The sequence below is a fragment of the Gekko japonicus genome, unplaced genomic scaffold, assembly GCF_001447785.1.
Source record: "Gekko japonicus isolate JY-2015 unplaced genomic scaffold, Gekko_japonicus_V1.1 scaffold344, whole genome shotgun sequence".
NCBI classification, from domain to species: domain Eukaryota; kingdom Metazoa; phylum Chordata; class Lepidosauria; order Squamata; family Gekkonidae; genus Gekko; species Gekko japonicus.
Window position 1 is genome coordinate 305,028 of NW_015174284.1, and position 6,000 is coordinate 311,027.

Consider the following 6,000-nt stretch of genomic DNA (forward strand, 5'->3'; position numbering starts at 1 on the left):
GGAGCTGTGTGTGGCTCTTCTAAACACTGTTCCCCAATTTGGTACCTGTCCTAAGTTCCAGGAAAATGGGCAAGGCCCTCGTCTGGCATGGCTTGTGGTTGGCAGGTGGATCTCACCTTGAAACAACTGCTGCCAGAAGAATAAGTTAGCTGCAAGTGTGCCAGAGCTGCAGGTCCCATGCCAAGGATGGAAGTAAATACGACTCTCAGTCCTATGTTCTTCCCTTGTAGGTGTATTTATAATTTTAAAAAGGTATATCCTATGCTCCTCAGACAATACTCACTCCTGGTGTATAAGAACACTATAGGTTCAGGAGAGTAGATGTGTTGACTGCAGTAGAAGACCTGGATTCCACTTCAGTAGACCTTTAGAGCAGTGTTCCCTCTAAGCTGAGTTAGGGTGAGCTAGCTCACAGTTTTTTAGCCTCTGGCTCACACATTTTTGTCTTAGCTCACAAAGGATGGCTCTGGAGAAAACTAGTTTATGCAGTAGCTAAATCACTTGCTCACAACTTTAATGTCAGTAGCTCACAAAGTAGAATTTTTGCACCCAAGACTCCACAGCTTAGAGGGAACATTGCTTTAGAGACCAACAAGATTTTTGGGGTATAAGCTTTTGAGAGTCAAAACTCTCTTTGTCAGACACCTCTGTCAGATGAAGGGAGCTTTGACTCCTGTATACTTATATCCTGAAAATCTTATTGGTCTCTAAGGGGCTACTGAACTCAGATCAGAAATGTCTGTAGTTAGACATTGCTAAGGTTTCCATACTATATCTGGCTAGCACATCGGCACAGAAGTGCAACCTTGAACCATTGGTTTAGCTAGCACCATATTTTCTTCACTGACTGGTAAACAGTTTGCATGGTCTGAAGCAGACAAATGGCTTTCCCAGCACCAGGGACTGAATGTGGATCTTTTATGAAAATCATGTGCTGAATTTCTGAACCAAAGCAGGAAGCTGCCTTGCTGTGCCATCCTATGCATGTATTTATTGTTGTTCAATCATGCAGTCGAGTCCGACTCTTCGCAACCCCATCACACCAGGCCCTCCTGTCTTCCGCCGTCCTCCAGAGTTTGCTCAATTTCATGTTTGTTGCATTGATAACACTGTCTAACCATCTCATCCTTTGCCATCCCCCCTGAGTTCAATGGGACCTGTTCCCTGTTAAGTGTTGTCACCTGACGCTGCCACTACTCTGGAATTAGTATCGCTTGAGAAGGCCTAGAGCACCCTCCCAAGACCTTCAGACCTCCCTTTTGGCCGAAATGCGCGTGAGGACCAGGCAGAGTGAACAATGAAAATAATTTATTTTATAGGAGGTCAAACAAACAAGGTGCAGAATAATAACAGTAAGTGGGTGAAGAGAAATCAAACACCCTAACGTGTCTAAATATATACTGTCCCTAGCTCACTATCTCAAGTGGCCTTAGACTACTCACCCTTCCCTCAGGATGAGGGTTTCTTCCCCACAGCAGCCCCTCTGGCCCTGTTCCCTGGGAAGAAGAACAGCTTTTCCTCTTGTACCAGTTCTTATATTCCCAAGCCCTCTTTTTCCCTATTGGTCAAAATTGGTGCCAAAACTCCAAGATCAGTTACCGGATTCAATTCAGGGTTCTGGTTCTCACCTGCAGGGTTCTTGGTGGCTGTGGATCCACATACCTGCAGGACCGCCTCTCACTCGTGAGCAAAACCTTCTGAAAGTGTCACCCTGCAAATGGCTAAAGATCAGCAACTGCCCATTCACATGCATTCTCAGTGGCCTGAGGAAGTCAGGGAGGCACCCATGCATCTACTTTTCTGCAGCATGTGCAAAACATGCCCTACCATTGTGCTGTGGCCCCTACGCATATATGCTATACCTCTGAGCCACAGACGACAAGCCTTCTACAGCCATAGGCCTCTGTGACTGAGCTGTGCTAGTGAATTAGCAACTAGTTCTCTCAAAGTTTGCCATGCGGAATTCTTGGAGGACTACGCACAGACAGCTGACTTCAAAGCTGCAGGCTAGATTTTAGCTCCCTCTCTCAATTTCAGACTTTTGCACAATAAGACATTTCTCCTGAAGTAACGCATTTGACAGGATTAGACCCTGAGCTACAAAGCAGATTCTGCTGTGCTTTATTTGTTGCTGTTGTGGTTGACTAGCTTAAAAATGTGATGTGTGGTGTGTGTCATCCCCCCCCCCCCAAAGTCTGGGTGTATATGAAAAATGACAGGTCTCTTTCAATAATACTTTCCTTCCTATGCTAAAAAGATTCCATTTTTTCTCATAAGGCTGCAGGCTGGAAAGCTTCATTAGCTACCAAGCCAGGGACCTATTTTTCTAACTAATGATATTTTCCTCGGTTTTCATTTCTTTCCCCCCCAAAAAGAAATGACCTGCAGAAAAGATGGAGGCAGAGAACACCAAAGAGACCAGTTTACATGGGCAGCAGTTCTGTTTGGTCAGTTATGCTTGGTGGCTACAGTGGGGATAGGACTGCTACTGCCGTGACAAGACTAATGCCAAATAGGGAGACTGTAATGGCATGAACACCCATGGAACAGTCATTAGGAATAGTTCTTTCCATGCCATCAAGTTCCCTGAGCAGTAAGAGGTTCCTGGAGCACTGCTATTACCTGAATGGCCTACACGTGCGTATACCTTGCTATAGGAGCATTCCCCCAGAGCTCACACATACATGTGTATCCAGGGATAATTCTTATTGGGACCTTCTGCCCTGACTGGATAGGCCAAGCTAGCCCAGTCTTGTCAGGTCTTGGAAGCTAAGCAGGGTCAGCCTTGGTCAGTATTTGGACAGGAGACCTCCAAGGAATAGCAGGGCCAGGATGCGGAGGTAGGCAACAGCAGACCACCTCTGAACATCTCTTAAAAACCCTATGGCAGGGGTGTTAAACATAAGGCCTGGGGGCCGGAACTGGCCCATCCAGTTTGGTGTAGTGATTGGGAGCGCAGACTATAATCTGGGAGTACCGGGTTTGATTCCCCACTCTTCCACATGCAGCTGCTGGTGTGACCTTGGGTCAGTCATAAGTTACTTCAGAGCTGTTATATCATGAGCAGTTCTTGAAAGAGCTCTCTCAGCCCCACCTACCTCATAGCCAGTTTGGTGTAGTGGTTAAGTGCGCGGACTCTAATCTGGGAGAACCGGGTTTGATTCCCCATGCCTCCACTTGCACCTGGCTGGATTACCTTGGGCAAGCCGTAGCTCTGGCACAGCTGTTCTTGAAAAAGAGCAGTTTCTGTCAAGAGCTCTCTCAGCCCCACCTACCTCACAGGGTGTCTGTTGTGGGGAGGGAAAGGGAAAGGAGTTTGTAAGCCACTCTGAGACACCTTTGGGTAGTGAAGGGCGAGGTATAAATCCAATCTCCTCTTCTTCTCTTCTATTGTGGGGAGGGGAAGCAAAAGGAAATTGTAAGCCTCTCTGAGATCCTTTGAGTAGTGAAGAGTGGGGTATAAATTGCGGGGCGGTCAATGATTTCTTCCACTGCTGGTGGGAATGTCCAAAAATACAGCCTTTTTGGAAGCAAGTGATAGAGGAAATCACCACAATCACTTCTCAAAAACTCCCTCTAGACCCAACAGTAATCCTATTACAACTAGAAGACGGAGAAACCCAGAACATGAACATGTCAACTCTTACTTCAATTCTATTGGCCACCGCAAGATTGACTGTGGAGACAGAAATGTTGAGACCATTTTGTAATGGATAGGATTGCAGAAACATACACGGATAGGTCACACAAACCCACAACCATACACACTACCATTGTCAAAACATGGTTTACATTCATTCAATACATGGTAGAACATGACATAATCCCTCACAATCCCCAATACATAGAATGGCTGCACTTCTAAACCCTTTTTGTTATTGTTATTGGTCTTAAATCACATCTGTTTCTAATAACTTAATTATTGAACTCTGAAATGAAATTATGTACCGAGTATACTGCGTTCGTGTGCTGCACTTCTGATTATGTGGTTCATACCTTGTTTAATGTTGACAACTTTACTATTATATTTGATGCTTGATCTGTTTAAAAGAAAAATGTTCAATAAAAATTATATTGGGGGGGGAAAGAGAGGGGTATAAATCATATCTTGGTTAGGGTTAGGGCTAGGGCTAGGGTTAGGGTTAAGATACGGTTTGGGTTGGGGTTCAGGTTAAGGATAGGGTTAGGGTTATAATAGGGTTAGAGTTAGTGGTAGGGCTAGCATTAGGGTTAGGGCTAAGGCTAGCGTTAGGGTTAGGGCTAAGGCTAGCGTTAGGGTTAGGTCTAAGGCTAGCGTTAGGGTTAGGGCTAGGGTTAGGGTTAAGGCTAGGGCTAAGGCTAGCGTTAGGGCTAGGGTTAGCGCTCGGGTTAGGGTTAGGATACAGTTTGGGTTAGGGCTAGGGTTAGAGTTAGGGTTAGGGCTTGGGCTAGGGCTAGGGTTATGATTAGGACACGGTTAGGGTTAGGGCTAAGGCTAGGTATAATACACGATTAGGGTTAGGGTTAGGACATGGTTAGGGCTAGGGTTAGGTCTAGAGCTATAGCTAAGGTTAGGGTTAGGTTTAGGGTTAAGGTTAGGTTTAGGGCTAGGGCTAGCATTAGGGTTAGGGTTAGTATTAGTGTAGGGTTAGGGCGAGGGTTAGGGTTAGGACATGGTTAGGGTTAGGATAGGGTTAGTGCTAGGGTTAGGGTTAGGCGAGACACAAGTTTCCTGGGAATAAGGCCCATTGAATTAATTGAGGCATCGGTCTCTCTCAAAACATACGAAATAGCAAAACTACTTTAAAAACCTTTCCACTAACCTTGTGGGGGGGAGGGAAGCAAACATAGCAATGCCATGAGAAAGTTTAATGCGGGACAGAAAATTGAGGAGGTGCGAAAAGTCAGTTTTATTATCCACGGAGAGGAAGCGGGTCAATTTAACCCTAACCGTAAACTTAGCCTTATCCCTATCCCTAACCCTAAACCTAGCCTTAACCCTAACCCTAATCCTAGCCACAACCCAAACCCTAGCCCTTACCCTAACCCTAGCCTTAGCCCTAACCCTAACCCAAACCATATCCCTAACCCTAACCCAAACCCTAGCCCTAATCCTAACCCTAACACTAACACTAACTCTTAAACTAGCCTTAGCCCTAACCCTAACCCAAACCTTGCCTTAGCCCTAACCCTAGGCTTAACCCAAACCCTAGCCCTAACCCTAGCCCTAACCCTAACCCTAGTCTTAGTCCAAACCCTATCCCTAACACTATCCCTTTCCCTAAACCTAATCCTAACCCTAGCCTTAACCCTAAACCTAACCTTGACCCTAACACTAACCCTAACCCTAACCCTTACACTAGTCTTAGCCCTAACCTTAACCCTAATCCTAACCCTAGCCTTAGCCCTAAACCTAACCTTAACTTTAACCCTAGCCTTAGACCTATCCCTATCCCTTACCCTAACCCTCTGAAATCATTCAGTTAGCATATTTGGCTCAAGCAAAAATTAAAGGCAGTGCCATTCAAACACACCCCACACAACCCTAAGACTATCCCTAGCCCTAACTTTAACACTATCCCTAGCCTTAGCCCTAACCCTAGCCATAACCCTAACCCAAACCCTAGCCCTAACCCTAACCCTAGCCTTAGTCCTAGCCCTAACCCAAACCAGAGCCCTAGCCCTAACCTTAGCCCCAACCCTAGCCCTAATCCTAACCCTAATCCTAACACTAAATCTAACCCTAGCCTTAGCCCTAACCGTAGCCCCAACCCTAACGCTAGCCTTAGCCCTAACCCTATCCTAACCCTATCCCTAGCTCTCACCATAACCCTCGCCCTAACCCTAACCCTAAAAGTAGCCGTAACCCTAACCCGAGCCCGAACCCTCACCCTAATCCGAACCCTCACTTTAGCTCTAACACTAACCCTAACCCTCTCTCTAGCCCTAACCCTAACCCTCACCGTAACCCTTTAAAAAAAATTTATTGAGAGAAATGCAACAGAACAGCAAAGAAAAACA